This window comes from Rattus norvegicus, chromosome 7 (assembly GCF_021556685.1).
Source record: "Rattus norvegicus strain SHRSP/BbbUtx chromosome 7, alternate assembly SHRSP_T2T, whole genome shotgun sequence".
Classification (NCBI taxonomy): domain Eukaryota; kingdom Metazoa; phylum Chordata; class Mammalia; order Rodentia; family Muridae; genus Rattus; species Rattus norvegicus.
Genome location: NC_141540.1, coordinates 124,056,792 through 124,077,112, shown reverse-complemented (window position 1 = coordinate 124,077,112; position 20,321 = coordinate 124,056,792). Strand labels below are relative to the sequence as shown.

General features: G+C 45.7%; 1 long non-coding RNA gene across 2 annotated transcripts; it reads left to right on the top strand.

Annotated features, from left to right (window-relative positions):
- Positions 1–4,446: 4,446 nt before the first annotated feature.
- On the top strand, positions 4,447–19,785 carry LOC148004899 (uncharacterized). Of its 2 annotated transcripts, none has more exons than XR_015625817.1 (4): positions 4,447–4,730; positions 6,396–6,840; positions 7,946–8,054; positions 13,155–19,785. It is a non-coding gene; the product is annotated as an uncharacterized LOC148004899 (long non-coding RNA). The 2 variants fall into 2 exon arrangements; XR_015625816.1 differs by having other exon boundaries at positions 6,393–6,840.
- The last annotated feature ends 536 nt before the right edge of the window (positions 19,786–20,321 follow it).

The window sequence follows — 20,321 nt, the reverse complement described above, 5'->3', positions numbered from 1 at the left end:
TGGGGGTGAAGTCCTTAGGGTAGGATGCTAACCCTGGGTCTCCACATGCACTTGCATACACATACACATATTAAGGAGGCCGGAGGGGTCCTGTCCATTTCTCCCACCTGTGAGGACACAGCACCGTCTAGGAAGAAACTGGGATCTGCTGTCAGGTATAACAGGATCCTGCGCCCAAGCATGGATCCTTTTGTGTGACCCCAGTCACCTGAGCCCTTGCAGAAAGCTCTTGAGTTCCCCGAGCCTTGCTTTGCTCATCTCTAAAAGGGGGCATTCAGAGTAGACATCTGTCTCATTCTGTATGAGTCCTTGTCCTAAACTTTTAACATCTGACTTGTTTAACCCTCAAGGCAACCCAGTGTACATGGTAGTGTTACCTTTATTTTGTAGATGAAGAAACTGAGTCACAGAGGCAACTTGATTGAAGTAGGAAAGCTACTATGGAACAGAGTAAGACTTCGGACCCAGGCATGACAGCCTAGGTTCCTTCAAGCTAGACTATGTTGACCTGGGAGCACCTGCCTCAGAGGACACAGCACTGGGCCCCTTGCCTGTGGCCACGGGCTCCTCTGACACTTAGCACCAGGTGTGGTGGTGCATACCTTTAATCTTGGGAGGCAGAGACAGGGCAGTCTCTCTGAGTTGGATATACATGGTGAATGTATGTGCTAGGTATGTACTGAGACCCTGTCTGGAAACAAAAAAATCACCCAGCTGATCCTCTTCATAGCCAGTCAGAGTACAACTGTCCCCTTGATGCTACCAATACCAGCCAAAGGGCAGAACTCTCAAATTTCCCCATCTTCCTAGTCAACTACCTTAGTTCCTCCATTCTGGAAATCACCATTTTTTACACTGTCTAGTCTGCACTAGCTTCAGCCTCACAAACAATCCTCCAGCCCCAGCCTCCTGAGTGCTAGGACCACAGGCATGAGCTGCCATGCCTGGCTTTACTGACCACTAGTTTTTCCATTTCCAGAAATTCTTAAGACTGGGGTCATACAAATGGTAGCTTTTGGGCCAGAGATGTGGCAGAACGGAGCTCAGAGCTCTCAGAACATGCCAGAAGGATATGCCATCCCACTTTGTTATTCAAACCTGGAAGGTAGAGACAGAATCCTCAGAACAAGATAGGAACAAGCTGGCTAAACTAGCTGTACCAAAAAGCCCTGAGTTTGGGGCTGGAGAGATGGCTCAGCAGTTAGGAGTACTGACTGTTCTTCTAGAGGACCCAGGTTCAATTCCCAGAACCCACACAGCAGCTCAAAACTGTAACTCCAAGCTCTGACACCCTCAGCTCTGACACCCTCACACAGATACACAAGCAGGCAAAACACCAAGAAGGGGGGAAAAAAGCCATGGGTTTGATTGAGGAACTCTGCCCCAAATAATGTGAAGGGTAATTGAAGACTCTCAATGTTAACCTTAACCTTGGGTCTCCACATGTACTTGCATGCACATATATACCCACCTGCATGTGTGCATGCACACACATGTATACCACATATACATTAAAGGGGATATTGGTCTTCTTTCCACATGATTCTTTTTGAGATTCATTCTTGTAGTTTTGTGTGCTAGCGTTTTGTTCCTTATGGGTGGTTTCCATTGAAAAAGTGCACTGGGATTCATTCATCTAATAGAATATTTGATTCATTCCTAGTATTTGAGGGTAATAAATACATCTGTATTTAGTACAGAAATTTGGGAGCCTTAGAAGATGGTTCCGTGGATAAAGCATTTGCTTTGCAGGCATGAAAACCTGAGTTCAGATCCCCGCACTTACGTGAATGCTGGATGGGCATTACAACTCACCTATAACTTCAGTGCTCAGAAGGGGAGGACAGCAGATCCCTGGAACAAGCTGGCTAACTAGGCTAGCCAGAGTGGCAGGCTCTGAGCTCAAATTCGAGGCCCTACCTCGGCATAAGGCGGCAATTGATAACAGAAAACATCTTGAGCCACCATAACCAAGTATACACGCATGCATATATTACACACACACACACAAAGTACAGGATTTTGTATCAATGCTTCATATTGATTTTTACCTCAAGTTACAAATATAGTAATGAAACATTTCTGTTTATTTTATTAAGAGGTAATGGTGTTAACATTACCATTTTTTAATAATCCAGTGACATATCACTAAATGTACTTTTTTTAGAAACAGGGTTTCTCTATGTAGCCCTGTCTGTTCAAGAACTGACTCTATAGACCAAACAGGCCTCAAGATCTACCTGCCTCTGCCGACCAAGTGCTGGCATGCGCCACCACTGCCTAGCAAACCACTAAAATTTTCAGTGTCTTGAGTGTACAGAGCCTGAGAGTCCAGGATGATAGAATGGCTGCTCATGACTCAGGGATTTATACCAGATGTGTCTGACCTACACAGAAGTCAATGTGTTCTCTTTCAACACTAGTCACTGGTGGTGTCTTCCAGAGGCAAGGGTTGGATCGGGTCTATGACTCTCTAGGCACATGTAGCTTTCCTTCTGGTGGCGGTTGAACGAAGTCCAGCCTCGACTTGTAAATACACATTCTCTGCAGCTGCCCCATGTCCTCACGTCTGGCTCATTGGACAGGCTGAGCGAGCCTTACATTTCTGAAAGGGGGCGCCATTGGGAATTGCTCTCCAGCACTAAACCTTTATACGAGTTGTCAAACTCCATCCTTGGGTGTGACACAGGCCACTGGTGAAGGGGAGAGAGGATTCAGCAACCCCATGAGGTAGTGCACAACCCCATGTGTGGCCAACAAAGTGGCCTATCAGACCTCTCTGACTTTTCCAGGCCCATAAAGCCCTGTCCCTTCCAGAGGCTAGAGTAAGCTGGCCCTGATTACTGGGGGAGGAGCTTTTCTTCAGTGCTACCCATAATAGCTCGTTCATCTTACTGTAGTTCCCCACACACACACACACACCACCAGTGCTCCTGTATATGGCCCCAATTAAAGTCATTGGTTTGGTCTGCTAGATTTGGGCGAAACTTTGGTTGTGTCTAGTTGTCACGGTTGTTGGTGCCCTACCTACGGTAAAGAGAGAATAAAATGCGTGTCTAAAAAAGTTAAAACAGTGCAGATGTTTTAACAAATGGCTCCTCTAGAGAAGAAAATGCTGGAAGCCAAAGAGCTGGGAAGCAGCCAGCTGAACTCAACTGTCAAACCTGTTCTTCTACAACGGCACTCTACCTGAGGCCATGTATTCCAGCTACCCCACATTCACCTTAGTAAAAGAGGCACCTGCTCGGAGTTTCAGCCTTCTGACTACTGATGTTATGTGAGATTGGGGTGGAGCCCAGGTGCTAGTTAACCTTGTGGGGTGCTGGAAAGATGGGTCATTAACTTAGAGCATAAGGCTCTTTCAGAGGATCACAGCTCCAGGACTCTCAGATTACCACACACAGATACACAGATATGCATAGTTAATGTCTCATTGGATATATCAGCCACATTCCAGAGAAGCCACCCATGCCCAGGAGCAGCTGGCCAACAGAAAACGTTGTGGTACCTTCTCCCCTCAGAGCTCTATGGTTCCTGGGCTTCCAAGTCCCAGGATACCCTTTCATCCGAGCAGAAACATAGTGGTGATGCATGTCTGTCCTCCCAACACTAGGTTTACGGAGGCAGGAGGATCAAAAAGTTCATCCTCAACTACATAATGAGTTCGATGCTAAAATCTGGACTACATACGACCCCCGCTTGTGCCTGCCTCTCCTTCCCTCCCTCCTCTCCCTCCCTCCCTTCTCCTCTCCCCTCCCTCCCCTCCCCCCCCCCTCTCTCTCTCTCTCCCTGTGCGCGCGCGCGCGCGCGCGCGCGTGTGTGTGTGTGTGTGTGTGTGTGTGTGTGACTTTTATCTCCTGTTAGTGTGCTTTGCCTGTATGAATATCTGTGTATCATGAGCCTATGGAGAGCCTGTAGAGTGCCTGTGGAGGTCAGAAGAGGGTGTGAAGACCCCCTGGAACTGAAGTTGTAAGCCATTATGTGGATGCTGGAAATCCAACCTCGGGTCCTGTTGACAAACACCTCTGCGCTCTTAATACCTGAGCGGTCTCTCCAGTAGCAGAAAACAAAATTTTCTAAAAAAAAATAATAATAATGATTTTCTGCAACACATTCAGGGTTTCGCTTTAGCTGAGAACAAAACAGGACCGGTGACAGTCCAGCCTGAGGGTAAAGTCCTGCTTCAGCCACCCCGCCGCTTCCTGTTGAGGCGCCTGTCGCAGACGCACCTGAACACTGGGCGACTGCGCGCCAAGCCCAAGGCAGTGAGGCAAGGAACAGAAAGAGAAGCTCGAGGGCAAAGAGGGGGCGGAGCTTAAGGGGCGGGGCCAGAGCGGCCTGTATGAGAGGTGGAAGAAGAGTGGCTGGCGCTCTTGGGGTGGGCGGGGCGTGGTGGGCGGGACGTTGGAGGGAGCTTACTTCCACGCGCTGCAGGGGCGCGCCAACGGCAGTTGGTCTCTGAGGCCGCTACAGTTTCTCTCTGGAGGTCCTGCCTGTTTGCGGCGCGATGCCTCTGGATCCTCAGGTAGCCATGGGGGACGTTGGCAATCAGGACATCCTGGCCATCTTCTACCGCCTGCGCTTTGTGCTTAGCAACCACATAGCGGCCGCCTGGCGAGCTCGGAACCCCGCAGCCGACGTGGGAGGAGGAGGAGGAGAAGCCGCCCCGTTGGTTAACCGTCGTATTCGCCCACGCGGGTTCTGACTGGGCGGACTGCTCGTCTACGTCCGTGAGTAACCTTGCTCCGTAGACGTCCAGTACCGTCTGTTCTCGCCGAGTTGTATATACTTCGGTGAAATCGTGCTTTGGGCTGTGGTTGGTGACCCCAGGGGTGATTTGGCGTTTGGTGACGTCTCCTCAGAAAAAAGTCTCCTCAGAAAAAGTTTGGTGGCGTCTCCTCAGAAAAACAGCACCTCACCTAAATGGCGCGCCTGGTCGCGTCCCCTCTCTAGCTCTTGAGCTAGCGCCACACCCGGTTTCCTTGTCAGTTTTCTCTACAGGGCTGTTTGAGGGTCCTTGATACATGATTATTTAGAAGTGGCCGACCGTAGAGAGAGACGTCAGTGTCTTTTGGGTTTTGTTGTTGTTGTTTTTCTTTTCTTTTTTTTTCTTCGGAGCTGGGGACGGAACCCAGCGCTTTGCGCTTGCTAGGCAAGTGCACTACCACTGAGCTAAATCCCCAACCCATTGTTGTTGTTTTTAAGGTAGTGTCTCACTCTGTAGACCAAGCTGGCCTAAACTACCAATCTTCTGGCCTCTGCCTCTTGAGTGCTGGAATTTTTGGTGATGCTGTTTCCATAGTGCCTTTTTTTCTTTTTTGAGACATTTTGTTTGTGTAGCCCTGGTTGTCCCGGAGCTCACTGTGTAGACCACGCTGGCCTTAGAACTCAGAGATCTGTCTGCCTCTGCCGACTGGGCCACCACCGCCCAGTTTACCAAGTTTACCTTTCATAACCTCATCTTGAAAATAGTATGTTGTCTTTTCTCCACATTTTTCTGGTCACATAGACTACCTTGGTAAAAGAGAGGCAGAAATTGCACAAAAGGTTGAGGATGATTGGGCAAATGGTTAGTGCAGAGAAGAATCATGCCCAAGGGCCTGTCATGTGAGATACAGCCACTGCCCAGTGGATTGTAAGGGACAGTGTACCAGCTGGGTACGGTCCTGGTCAGCATTCATTTATGTGCTGTGTTTCTTACTGAAGGTTTAGAGGCAAGTAGGGTAGGATATAGCTTACAGACCTAAGTTCTCTTCACTGCATACCAACCACATATACAATAGAGTATTATTGCTAATACAGTAATTATATTGATAACTCTCCCTAGACCCTCATCAGTGCAAAGCCAAAGCCTCAAACATGCTAAGCAAGTACCTGACCACAAAGAATTTATATTACAATTTTTAAAAGTTTTAGGTTTTTAGGTGTTTTGCCTGCATGTGTGTCTGTGTGCCTGGTGCTCATGGAGGCCAGAAGAGGGCATCTGATTCCTTGGAACCAGAGTGATGATTGTGGCTACTGAGAACCAAACCTAGATGTTCTGGTAACGGCCAGTGTTATTAACAGCTAAGCTATTACCCAGCCGCAGTATTATTACAGATGTCTAAAGTTCTAAAAATTGGGCTGGAGAGATGGCTCAAAAGTTAAGAGCACTGGTTGCTCCAATTCCCAGCACCACCATGGCAGCTCATAACCGTCTATAACTCCCAATTCTAGGGTATCCAAAACCCTCTTCTGGTCTCCACAGGCACATATAGTGTGCTCAGACATATATGCTGGTTAAAAAAAAAAAAACAAAAAAAAAAACCTCATACATAAAAAATAAAAATAAAAATGTAAGGCTCTAAAATCCCAGATAACACTTCTTTTCATGTTGTTTTATTGTTTTGCAGCAGAATGCCTGGCATAGGATATGATTGTAAATATTTAGCTCTACAAAAAGAAATGTCATTTACATACAAAAGGAAGACCTGATTTATTGGTTAAGTAAATACAACAGAATGCATCCTAGATTCCAGGTCTGCCTGATGGAGGACCTACCTTGAAACCATTAATTCCCCAGTAATCAACACATGGAATGGGGTACCAGTGATGAAAAAAGAACACATTTAGCACCCTTTCAAGACTCCTTCCCAGACATCTGATGAGGACCAAGACTGGGTCCTTAGCAATGGAACATGTCACTTTCTCGGTTCTGCTTCTGTTGAGAGGCCTTGCTCAAATCCCTTTCTTCAGCTCATTGAAACCAGCAGGACAAAAGCACTGCGCCTGCCACAAAGGAAGCTGGGCCACGCCTTTGAAGAAGGCTTTCACACCTGTCTTACAGTCTTTCCATGGATGGTGAGTCACGCCTATGGTGTCTGCACTTGGGAGGGGGAGCAGGAGGACGATCACAAGTTCAAGGCTAGTTTGGGATAAATAGGAAGTTTTAGGTTGGCCTGAGTTAAAGTAGGAGACATTATTTCAAACAAAAAGAAAAACTCTTAATAGTTGACAGTGTCTGTGTAAAAGAGCTCAGACACTGTAATATCCTTAAACTCAGAATCCATCTCATTGTGAAGAAGAGGGGAGGTGACACTGGCCATGACTCTCTGTGTGATCATCTGATTGTTGGATGTCTGTGTTCTTGAGGTCAAGCAGAATGCCCTCAACTGTGTTGCATATACTAAAGTACACCATGCAGTATTTTCTGGCACCCTGAACAGAAATGTCAAAGCTTTGTTAAAGACAGCAGATTCCATCCAACTTGTGATAGTCACCAAAGTCCCACAGGCTGGCAGAGTCTGTGCCTAATTTTTCTGTTTCAGCTGCCTAGGAGGTTCTAGCAAAATCTGTCCATGAGATGAAATGGGGGAACTCCTTCAGAGGCCAGTTACTGTCAAAATGGCTCCAGATATACATTCACTTGTCTGCACCCCAGGAAAATCTGTATTTATCCTTGATACAAAAGTTGAGGGCTTATGCAGAGAATTAGCTGGTAACATTCTTATTGCCAGGCTAGAAAAACAGTACATCCTGCTCTTTGGGGATGCAGATAATGTAGTCCATGATGCCTTTGTGCTGACCGTCATCAGGAATGGCCTGCTTGTTCACAGGTCAGACCTGCAGTGGAGGCTTGACTTGCCTGATCAGGGACACGGGCTTCTTGGAGATGGCAGCCATGATGCCTGGAATCAGGAAGTCATGGATGAAGGATAATGGCCTGTCCCAGCATGGTGGCACAGGGAAAAGCAGGCACTGAATGGGAGGAAGGCCGCACCAGAAGGCTGCACCTAGCTTAGCCCTGCTGCCACAGTACCAAACAAATAGGATTGGTTCCTAATCTTCAGGATTTAAAGTGTGAATGTTAGACGCCCTTTAAGCTAGTTGTGTACTGTGTTGTATAATATAACAGGACCTGCTAATATAATTTAATTATTACCAATATGTAACATTTTTCTTTCAGGGGTGTTTTGACTGCAGTGCCAAAAGTCACACTTGGACAAGAATAACCTACAGGATGTGTCTCTTCATCAATTGCTTGGAGTCACGTGGTGTTCACTAGAGTTTTATCTGTAAGTCTTTCCTTGATTTTTGACAGCAAGTAAAGTGACAGATTAATTGCAATTCAGGAGGTTAGAGCTTGCATCACTATCATTGGGGCTGGAAAGATGGCTCTGGTTAATAGTACGTACTGCTTTCATGAAGACCTAAGATAAGTTTCTAGCACCTACACCAAGCAATACACAACCATCTGTACCATGATCCAAAGGGGCATCCAGTGCTTGTTTTTTGGGCTCCAGGGGCACCTGAACTCAGGTGTACATACCCATGTGCACACACACACATATATATATAAAACTTTAAAAAATGAAAAATAAATCTTAAAAAAATCTTTCATTACCTAATAACTGAGGAAATGAGCCATGTTCTTCTCAGGCCTCTGTGGAGATCTTGTGAGAGAAATAAAGCTCTGGTGTTGAAGACAGAGTCAGATGTGAGGTCTCAGAGCAGCAGTTCCTTTCCCTCCAGTGCCTTCTAAGAAATGAAAGTACGCACTCGAGAGAAGGGGCCTCCTGCACACACACAAGGTTGAGAGTGCACATGAGGGGTGGTCCTCCTCATCCAGGTGTGGCCCCCAGCATCCTCCTCCGGCTCCCAATTCCCATTGGCACCAGCAGGGCAAAGCCTGAGCCCATGAGTTTGTCCAGCTCTGTGTGCTGATGTCACATGGTTATGTAGGAAGGCCCTTCTTCCCTCTTTACCAAGAGCATGGGCTACATTGGCCTTCCAGTGAGAAATTCCTTCCTCTTCCACCCTGTAGGCTCCAGAGAAAGGTGCAGCCCCACTGTGGGAGGGAAAGAGCCTCTGAAGCGAAGTGAAGTGAAATCGTGACTGGTCGGGGTAGGGGAAGGGGAGGACTAGAGTCAGACCAGAGGCCCAGCAAGGTGTGTGCACCAGCTGCCTGGGCCTTGTCAGGGCACCTTCTGCAGGGCATCTCAGGGACTCGGGCCTCTTCAGTGCCACTTCCTCCAGCAGCTGGCCTGTCGCCCTGGTCCTCTTCTGGGAAAGAACTGTGGGAATGATTTCTTCTTGTTGTTGTTGTTATTTGAACCTAAGGAATATTGTCAGTGTGACTACCGTAAAGTAGCATTTGTCCTGGTGGGTTTTTACATGGCAGCAGAGAAACAAGCAATAATTCCAACATAAGTTTCTTTTTGATAACTAGAACTTTTGTCACGTAATATTAGGAGTTTTTGTGTTGTTTCTTTTTCTTTTTCCAGACACATTCTCTCTACATAGCTCTGTCTGTTCTGGATAGGCTGCCTTCCTGGTGCTGGAACTAAAGGTGTGTGCGACCACACCAGGCTTTTTTTTTTTTTCTTTTTCTTTTACTTTTTAGTGGTCTGTAAAGGCCTGGTAAGATAATAGCCATATAACTCAATAGATAATTATTAAGAAAGGGGAGCCATTTTATATATTCTTTCTTGTTTAAGAATATCAGCCATCGGGGCTGGGGATTTAGCTCAGTGGTAGAGCGCTTACCTAGGAAGCACAAGGCCCTGGGTTCGGGCCCCAGCTCCAAAAAAAAGAACCAAAAAAAAAAAAAAGAATATCAGCCATCCTATCTGAGACTACGGTCCAAGAATGTTGGGAATGGGTTACATGTCCTTGTCTGTTTTTAAAATGGTGACAGACTTGTTTGCTGGGGCAAATTTATTTCTCCATTTTTTTTCCTGTGGTAAATGTTCATAATATGTGGTTACCTTCTTAATTCTCTTTCAAGATTTGTTGTCACACCACATGCTTTGTGTGGCACAAGTCAAAATTCCCTTCTGTCTTAAGACTGAGTAAAATCTGCCTTTTCTTATCCTCTTATTTAGAAATTTGTGTTTTGGTATTTCAAGATTGTAAAAATATCTGTTTTAGGTAAATTCGTAAGAGTTGAGTTTGCTGGATAAAAATGTATATTCATTTTTGTCATTGCTGTGGACCAAATGTCTAACAAAGACAATTTAAGGAGAAGCATTTGTTTTGGCTCACAGTTTCAGTGGGTTTGATGCATAGTCTCTTGGTCTGCATGCTTGGGCAGACTATCATAGTGGCAAGAGCAGTGTGGTAGGAGCTTTCTGCCCGTGTTGACAGACAAGATAAAGGGAATGGGCAGTGGACTGACTTCCTGCACAGGGGCCTAAACCATGATACTGCGTTCAGGCTCAACCTTTACACATGCCTTGCAGACTCTAGAAACCTCTCTCTTCCTTGGCTCAATCAGAAAGGTCAGCCACAAAGGCTACTGAACCAGGGACAAATTTCAGTTTGAAACATGGGGATAAATGGTGTTTACATGTAGAGCAGAGAGTTGTTGGTGCCGTGTGGATGGTGAGCTGTGAGCTGTGGGTTGTCTAGGGACAGAATCATCCCTCTAGTTCCCTTGATGACCACAGTGACATAGCGGGGTTGAAAGAGGTGCTTTGGCACCAGAGGTAAAGTGAACTCACTTTGAAAGCCAGCATGTTGGTGCCACAGAGTGCTTTTACTGCTTCCAAATTATTCATCAGCCATTAGAACTTGCATATTGTGAATTATGGAAGAGTGCTATTTCTATAAAGCAGGGGGACATATCCTTGCGTGAGTTCCATTATTTGCAGACTGGAAATGTTGTATTATTACAGCGGTGCATTCAGAATAATGAAGGGACTGCCTTGCTGAGCCCCACAGAGTCCAACTGGCTTTTGGTGGGGTTGTGACTGACGACAGGACAGTGTGCTGTTAGGGGACTTGACAGGAGCTGCAGGGGTGTCTTCAGAGGGGAGGAAGGTGCAGTGTGAGGGCCAGCATGAAGGAAAAGCTCATGGGGAAGTAGGAGCCAGAAATCAAAGCCCATGCTGGGTGGAGGTCAGTGATGGGGAGAGCTGCTGAGTCCTGGCATGAGACAGATGCCTGGCAGACTGGCTGGCATAGTGTTGCCTGTGAGTGACTAGGTATCCCCCACAGGGTTCCAGAGCAGAGAGTTCTTTCGAGTGAATGAGGAGTAGGGAAGACCCCATGTGTGGACTGCTCAGAGCACCCATGTAAGTGTATTTCTCTAGGGTAGTTGAAAGGTACCTGATGCCCCCTATATTCCAGGTTAAGATCTTAGCTTATACAAATGAAGAATGTTCCTTAGAATGGTGTTAAATTTGTACACTTCTGTACTAGAATACAGTCTTAAAAAAAAAACTGATGTTCTAGCCCCTTCCCACTTCAGAATAGTAATACCTCCTCTGTACCCTCCAATGGCCTCCCAACTTTTTGGTCTTTTGCCACCTACAGAGGTTTCTTGGTGCAAGGCAACTCTTGTGAACCAGTTTGCAAGCCTTGGGAGCAGGGAGAGGAATCTCACCTGCCCTGTGCCCCTAGCTCTGACCCTATAAAGTACTTGTGTAGTAGCTTGTAAGTTTGCCAGTCAGTTGGTCTTAGTTCCTTTCCTGGGGCCCAAAAGATAAATCCCTGATGCATGTGACAGTCAGTAGTTACTCAAACCTATGTAACCATGCTTTGATTTTATGTCATATTGTTTGGTGGTTCTATTTTCTAGTCTGTTTTTCAGTTGGAATCAAGGCTTAGGTACTCATACACTACCTGAAAAGGAGCATTTGGTGGGTTTCTAGCTAAAAGCCAGAGATGCTTCAAATACCATATTTTTTGTTCTTGGGTAAAAGAGAATTGTATACCAGACGTGTTTTTAATGTCCTTACAAAGAAGGCAGCCATATTTAGCAATTTGCCTCTCCAATCCAAGCTTCTTGTGAAACCCCCTGTTTGCTACAGGCATTGGGCTTATCCCACTCTATTTGTTGTGGGGTTTGGCCAGAAAAGAATGTATTTGTTTTGAGCACCCCCACCATGGTCCTGGCTCATCTGATTCTGACCCCATTCTTCCAGTTTTGATGTCTCTTGTCTATCTTTGGCTCTCTGCCCTTCTGGATCTGGCATGTCCATCTTCCTGAAACCCTTCATACTATGGAGCCTGGTGCTTGTCTTGTGTATGCTTCAGGGTAAAATTGTTTAAGACCCCTGTATTCCCTCACCACCCTTCCTTACCTAAACCCTAAGTTGTGAGCTCTGCCTCTCTCCTCAAAATGCAGACACTTCTCCCTGGGATGTCTTTCCATCACAAACTGTCATGGAACTTTTACCACACTTCACGAACATATATCTTGCCTCTGCCCTACCCTGGCAAACCATGCTGCAACTTCTTGGGGAATCTTTTTCTTGTCCAATAGGATGGTGTGCTGGCTTTGAGTGATGTTCTGTGAGTAATGCTTTGTTTAATGATGCTTAGTTAACAGAGGAACCAAACCAAAGGTCCACCCTCTCTTTAGGGATAGTTTTCGACCACCCTGCAAGAGACTAGAGAAAGGTCCAGTGATTGGTGTTCTGTAGCTCTGTATCTAACTCCAGGAAGTCGGTGATTGTCATTTATGTCATTCATATTTAACATGCTCATCTGGGAAGATTAGCAGCCAGAAGCTCCTGGGAGCATCTGTAAAAATACTAGAAGAAAAGTCTATGACTTGAGAAAGAGAAAGATCTGTGTCGTATGGAGAGGCCAGGTCATGTTGGATAAGCATCCTCTAGTCTTAGGGGCTGGGCATACAGCAGATTATCCTTGTGCCTAGCAAGTCAGTTTCCAGTGCATGTGACGATCTAGAACAGCAATTCTCAACCTGTGGGTTGTTGTTCCCCACAGGAGTTGCATATCATAATTTATAACTCATAACAGCAAAACTATAGTTATGAAGTAATGAGAAAACTTTATAGTTTGTGGTCATCCCAACATGAGGAACTGTATTAATGTCTTGCAGCATTAGGAAGGTTGAGAAGCACTGCTCTAGAATTCTAGTCTTGTGTTTAGCACTCCCAATTTCAGACCAGTGGGGTTTCACTCTCATGGACAGCACTCCCTCTTCCCTTCAGCCTCCAGGGAGAAGATAGGTTGGGTTGAATAGTTTCTTCAAAGACCATGGAAATGACACCTTATGTCTGATTTTGTTTATTTGTCCATAAGTGTGGATGTGTTTATCCTCAGCATATGACTGGGGAGGCATGTGCACCATACCCAGAAACAAAAGACCTTGATATTAGCAAAAATAAACATCCCACCATCACTGTTCCTTTCCATTCCTACAGGTACATCAATGACCCCATGAAGTTAAGAGACTTTTGTAGCTGGGATGACAGTGACAACTACTACTGGAAGAAGAATGAGACACCTAGACCACTGTGAAGAAGCACATGCTTTCAGCAATGAGAGCTACAGGACCAGGAAGCCAGAACTACAGACTGAAGTGCCTTCTGCACCCTCCTTTCCAGCACTCAGTTCACACCCAGAGTGGCTGGCAGGTGATGTGTGCAGTGTGCAGAGAAGCAGTTAGGGCCAGGACATAAGCCTTGCTGGTCTGCTACTGCCTGGACTACAGTCAGGCAGGGCTGAGCAGGAGCCACCAGGAGCTTTCATGCTTGGCTCTAGCTTTCAGTAAGTGGTTCTTTAAATCAAAGACAGAAAGAAAGCTCATAAAAGCTACCATTCCTCAAAGCCAAAGCAGGCCCTATAACCTGTGTGATAGTGTCTGTAGCCTGCACAAGTCTGTTTCTCACACACAGATGAGGAAGGCCACTTCCTGACCATCACACGTACAGATGCAGACACCATCCTCTAGAACCTGGGACCCACCCTCAAACCAGGTGGCACACTGACACTTGCCCTGCATCATCAGAGATCGTGGGTAGAGCTGTGCAGTCTCGTGGAATCTGGTCGTGTTGAGGAAGAAGCCATTAGAGCAGAATGTCAATGTGCCCCCTCCATTTGTCTTAGGAGCTGGAGGTTTCCCTCCCCGTGTGAAGGACAGTATGGTGGGAAGAGGGCAGAAGTACAAGACCCAGCCCAGCCTCTCAGGGACAAGAACATGGGTCTTGGCTGGACCTGGTATCTCTTCTTTTGAGCCTCAGTTTCCTTCTCTGCTGTGTGGACATAATACCTCTGTTTAAGGAAGGAACTGTTTCTCCAAATCCAACAGCTGAAGGCCTAGCCTGAGGATGTGAGCTTTGCTGAAAGCAGCCTTTTAGAGGAGAACAACTTAAAACAGGTTCACCAGAGTGGCTCAATGCAGCAGGTTGAACTCTAATGGATATAAATGTAGCATTTCCTTATACTGCAGGAAAAATCTGCTCTAGATACTCGAGAATGGATGGCCAGAGGACTGGAGAGAAGTGGTCAGATGTCCAGGAAGCTAAGGACTCTGGCAGACCCCACAAGCTGGGAGAGGCAGGAAGAACCTGTCTGGAGCCTTCAGGGGGGGTGTGGCCACACCTTGGTTTATGACTTCTGTCTTCTAGAACTGAGTGATGAGCTTCCCTTGTTGTCTGACACCCAGATTCTGTTATAACAACCCTCTTGGTGACTACATGTGTCATCCTCCCCAAAGGTGGCTCAGATCAGAGATGAGCTGTACTGATTCTGGCCTTAGCCACAGGCCAAGTACAAGCAGAGTGGAAGGTGCTTCAGACACAGAAGAGCAGGACACGGTCCCAACCTCGTCCCTCTCCTCTAACAGCTGTACAGCAGCTCAGTGTCCTCATCAGCCTGATGGGGACAACGCTGTCTACTCTCCAGGCTGTCACAGAGGTGAAATGAATGACAACAGAGCAGCCACACAATGACTGCTTTCCATCGTTTTAAAGAGACAACTGACATGGCGTTTTCCACTGACAGCAAGCTTTGACCTGATGTTCATTTCTCAAGGGCTCTCCCAGATGGATGTAGGAAGTGGATTTCTATCTCTGTCCCCAGTCATCTGGGTCTCCTGATGTAGGCACACCGTATCACAAGTCAAAAGGAAGTGCCTCACTGTTCTGGTCTCCCCAGGGCCTTCAGCCACCAAGATGTCAAGGTCAAGCTGGCAGCAGAGATGAGAAGGCCTCATCTTCATGAGGCATCTACAAGGGACTGGGGCAGAAGACATGAGGCCTGGGCAGTGCTGCAGCAGCCCAGATGGATTTCTAGAGTGCTGGGTCTGGTCGGGCCTGTCTGGCACCAGAAGAGACAATGCCAGACCCATTTGTAGCTGACAGCATCAAGTCTGCCATGCCTGCCCTGCTCAGGCTTCCACGGCTGTGCTATGAATGTAGTATGAAAAATTCTCAGAAAAAGCCCAGTTGCTTCTCTTCAAAGTGCTGGGCTATTTGAACACCTGCTCCTTGCTCTGAGATGTGTTCTAATGAAGCTCTTCTATGACTTCTTGTACTTTTCCTCATTCTATGTTCAAATTGGCACATAGCAGGATTGTTCCCATCTTTCCCTGTTCACCATACATGCCCTATCCTTTTTCTTTCCTCCCTAGGTTTCAAATGTGAGAGCAAGAGTTTCAGAGCCTACATTGTCCATGTTCAGGTCCAGTCCCTGTGCTTCTCCAGGGCAAGTCATGTATCTGCTCTGCCTCTCACTGGAGCAAGGCTCAACCAGGTAGATGTAGGTGAGAGATAGGCATCCCAGCACTCGGTGTTTTGGATCTCTAGCATATATCTACATTGATGGCATAGCTATGAGCATAGCTGCCTTCCTCATTCATTACATGTCTGTGTTCATTTTGTCAGTGGTGAGGGCTGTACTGTGCAACCTTTTAGCTAGATCTGGCCCCAGCAGCTGTAGCATATGAGGCCCCTTAGAGAAAAGGTCTAAATGGGCAAGTGTCTCACTTTTCTTATAAGAAAATGAGAATACTTTCTGTCTCATTGTATTTTGAATCTTAAATTACAGGCACAAAGCTGCATGGATTAAACATTCCTAAAGTCTGTCTACCCAGCCTCTTATACAAGGCTGCCCACAGGAAGAGCATTGAAGTAAAAGGAAAGATTAAGAACAATACAGTCCAGCATAAGCAAGTCTCTGGACAGGATGTGCAAATCCCTAGGATGTGGTGAAAGTAAATAGCTGCCTGACAGGTATGCTCTGATTCAGAGACCACAACCACCAGACTCCAGTATTCTGTCCATATCACCATTGCTTCCCTGGGTCCAGACAGTTTTGTTTGGTGACAGGAGTTTCTTGGGAATGAAGGGCAGCTAGATTCTGGGACTATTTACAGGGCTTTCCATGTAGGCATCTAAGAATTGATGGGTCTTTCGGATGCACGTTAAAAGCATTCCTATGGCAGGTTCAGCACCCTGCAAGAACCTGTGATTAATCTTCAGTATGTTCATTAGCCTTTGGCCACTTCGTGTTCAACCTGCAGCTTCTCAAGTGGAGGTCCACTAGACCCACTCTTCCTTTGGCTCTCTGGAGCTGGCCAGCTTTTCCTGTTTGTACACTGTACAGTGTGCTCTTCTGCTTCTACCTACAAGTAGAGTAAGTATGAATGGCCATGCTGCTGGAAGTGGTCTTCATGCAGAAGACTCCCATTTTCAGATTCTTGTTCTGAGGACTCTGGGCTCTCTGAAAGCTCTGAGCCATTTCATTTCCTCAAAACTTCCCATAGCTGTGTTAAATGCTTTTATTTCTGCCTTGTGAATGTGTGTGCTTTCAAGATTTGGAAGCAGGAATAAATTGTGAATACACTATTGCTGTGAGTAGTCATCAGAAAATGACCTCATTTGGTCATTCTTCATAGCTCATTTCTCCCTGGTTTATACTATAATATTGCTTTTGAATAGTTTTCTTGCTACTTAGCAAAAAGCAAGGACCTCACTCCACAAGTACTTGCCGAGTAACTGTCCAACTTCCAGACATTCCTGGGAGTGGCTATTCTGCCTCTTGTTCCTTTCCAGGCTAGTGCCTCCCATGCTCATCCTGTGTTGCCAGACAACAAGCTTCCCTGCTTTTGTTAGCAACAGAGACAAGTCCAAAGACTGGAAATTCTCTGTATAACTCCAGGCCAAGTACTGACAAGAGACTACCTGGTAGGTTTGAGAGTGATTGCAGACTAACAAAAAGCAGCTCTGAGGGTGTCTGATGCCTTTTGTTGACTTAAAGGACAGAGACTGCTTCCTGTAGTTGGTCACATTGAACTAAAGCCTTCTGTTGGCTTGTCATCACATACAAGAGTATCACTACATTCCAGTGAGCCCACTTACTGAGTGCCTGTCTTTTGCTAGGCAGCATGCTTATGTCTCAACCTCTGAGTATTGCCTGTTCCCTAGCAAGTAGGAATAACTGTCCCCATTTCACAGATGAGGAAACTGAAGCTTAGGGTAGTCACAGCATCTGCCGAGGTACAGCTCAGTAGCTAGACTGAACTTTTTGTATAGTCCCTGATAGGGACAATCTGGATGTCAAAAGCTGAAACTTAACCTGCTTTGTCAAGAGTATATTGAGTATTGACTGTCTCCCCCCCACCCCTCAAATTTAGGATGCAAATCAAAATACTGAGTGTCTCATCCTTTGAGCTGTGTGTGGACTTTATAGGGAGCATTAACACTGAAGGTCCCCCAGGAAAGAAAAAGGCTCTGTTCTTACCTTTTTTCTCTCATGGTTTTTACCAGGTTAGCTAACTTTTTATTTTTGTTTTGTTTTGCTTTGCTTTTTTTTAAATGTTTTGTTTTAACTGTTTGCTTGACTTGTCATCCAGTACTACTTTTGCTTTTTCTTAATCTGAAACAGCAGTTCAGATCTGCTAACAAGAAGAAAGCTACACGCTACCATTTGTGATTTTTTTTTAATCTGCATTGAACAAAAGACCCCCTCAACCAATTGCTGATCTCTTTGATGGCCACCAAGGGATCTTAGATACCCCAAATAGAGGACCAGTCCTGGTGATGGTTCATGCAAGTCTGCTTTTGTGGTTGCCTGAGCCTTAGCTTCTATGTCAGCCATATCCAGTAGGCTCACTCTTGATAGTTTGTAATATGCACCCCTGACCACCATAATGCAATCTTCTCTGCTTGTCTGCCTTGGGAACAGTGCAAATCTGCCTTTGTGGCTCAACCTTAGCTTCTGTGTTACTCATATCCAGTAGCTTCTCTTTTGACAATTTGCAATGTGCACCCCTGCCAACCATAATGCAACCTTCTCTGCTTGTCTGCACTGTATTCTGGTCTGTTCACTGACTGTCACAAGATATGATGGCCCCAGCTTGTTCTCCTCTTTGGACTGCAGACTGGCTGCAGCACTGTAACAGACTTTAGGCTTTGTCTTTGGTTCAGAAATGCATTTGTTAGAGACTGCTGACTAGTTAAATTCCAGTAGTCTCTGACTTCAGAAACTTCACTTGAGCTGGTCTGGTGACTCATGTCTGAAATCCTAGCACTCAGGAGGCTGAAGTATTAGCATTGTCAGTCTGCAGTCAACCTGAGCTACATAGTGAATTCCAGACCAGCTTGGGCTACAAATCGACATTGTGTCTCCAAAAAAGTGGGGGATGGGGGTGGAGAGGAGGAAGAGACCTTTGTTAGGACTGCTACTCACACCTGTATTGTGCCTTATCCATTTCTGAACTCCTCTGGGCTCTTTGTTGATTTCTGATACTTGAATTTGGCACAGCTCTGCTTTGTGAGCACCTATAATTCTAGTTCTTACATCCATGTTACCCACGCCTGATACCATTAGCACTCTCGGGGAAGCCAAAAAAGAGCAGCTCTGAGAGCTCTGAGGTTCCAGTTGTTTCTCCCGTTAACAAGTTACATCCTTTTCAGGATCCTAGTTAAAGAGTAGGCCTGGGAATTACCCCATGGGCATCTGAGTATTAATTGAGGTTCATTCACACCTAAGAGGTTCAAGAAAAAGAATGACTTGCTGCAATGCATAAGCATGAATTAGATTAGAAGACCAGTTGGCTGGACATTAGGATTTCAGTCACCAGTTAATACTATGTGTAAAAGGAAAAAGAGACTCTTTTAGCTAATCTTTTGTGAAATGATTCCAGACCCTCATCTGAGACTCCTAAGACCCTAGACATACACACCCTGTGATCCAGACAGCTAAGAGAAGACATAAAAGGTTAAGGTAGGATTAGACCCTGATTAGAAGAGAGAAAGGATAGATAAAAACCAGTACCTTATGGTGACCACCTCAGGGTAATTAAAAATGCCCCCAAAATTGATTTAACAAGAACCAGGGCACCTGACTCAGATCTAGAGTATATTTGGCCAAAAGGAAGAGCACTAGGAAAATGACTGCTTTGTACAGGGCTGGCCAGACAGCAGCCCTGACCCCAGTAGCCATGGTCTCCAGATAAATAGTGTTAGCCCCGATCAAGGAAACCCATGAACTTCAATGTTATTAGTGAAACTTTGACACTTATGGCAGGTTGTTACGGTTATCATATTTGGGTATGCAATGTCACCCCAAAGCACTGGTAGGTTGAAGGTTCTTCAAGCGGTACTGTTGAAGAATCATTGGATCATAAGGGTGATGACATTATAGGTTTAATCCATTGATTATTTCATATTTGAACAGTTAGCCGATCAGGCCTATTTGCAGGAAGTGAAAGACTGAAGGGCTATATCTTGCCCTCAACCCAGTCTCCTTTCTGTCATGAGGGAAGCACTCTTCTTTGCCAAGTGTTTCTTTCTATGATGTTCAGTTTTGCCTCAGGCCAAAGAACCATGAACCAAAGCCATGAACCAAAATAAATCTTCACTCATTTCAGTTGTATCAAGTGTTTTGTCCCAACAGTGGATACTAACACTCATGGGTAATGGCTTTTGTCTATATGTATGTATGTTTGTAAAAGTGAATATTATATATCTATATGCATACTGTGTGCTCACAATATCATATACATTGTACCATATTGAGTTAGAAATAAACACTTGTTTATCAAAGAAACTGTTGTGAAGTAAGCTCACCAGAGACTACCATGCCCACACTTTTTTGTTTTGTTTGGGGTTTTGTTGGTTTTTCTTTTTGAGACAGGGATGGGGTTTTTTTTTTTGTTTGTTTGTTTTTGGTTTTGTTTTTTTGTTTTTTTGTGCAGCCCTGACTCTCCTAGAACTCTCTTTGTAGACCAGGCTTACCTCAAACTCACAGAGATCCTCTTGCCTCTGCCTCCCGAATGCTGGAGTTAGACATGCCCCACCACCCCTAGCTTCTCTCAGGCTTTTTTTTATGGTTGTGAGGCGATGAGTTGACACTGGGTTTTTGTTTATTATTTGCCAACAGACATCCAATTGTTGCAGTATCATTCACTGGGTCATCTTGGGGCCTTCAGAAAAATAAAGCAAACTGCCATGCTAAATCTTTCCTCGTTTCATTACACTTTTAACTGACTTCCTACGGTCAACTCCTATGACAGGCCTCCTCCTCTCCAGTGTTCTGCTCAGTGAAAAGCTAGGGCTCAGTTCTCTACATCCAGCGTACTTGGT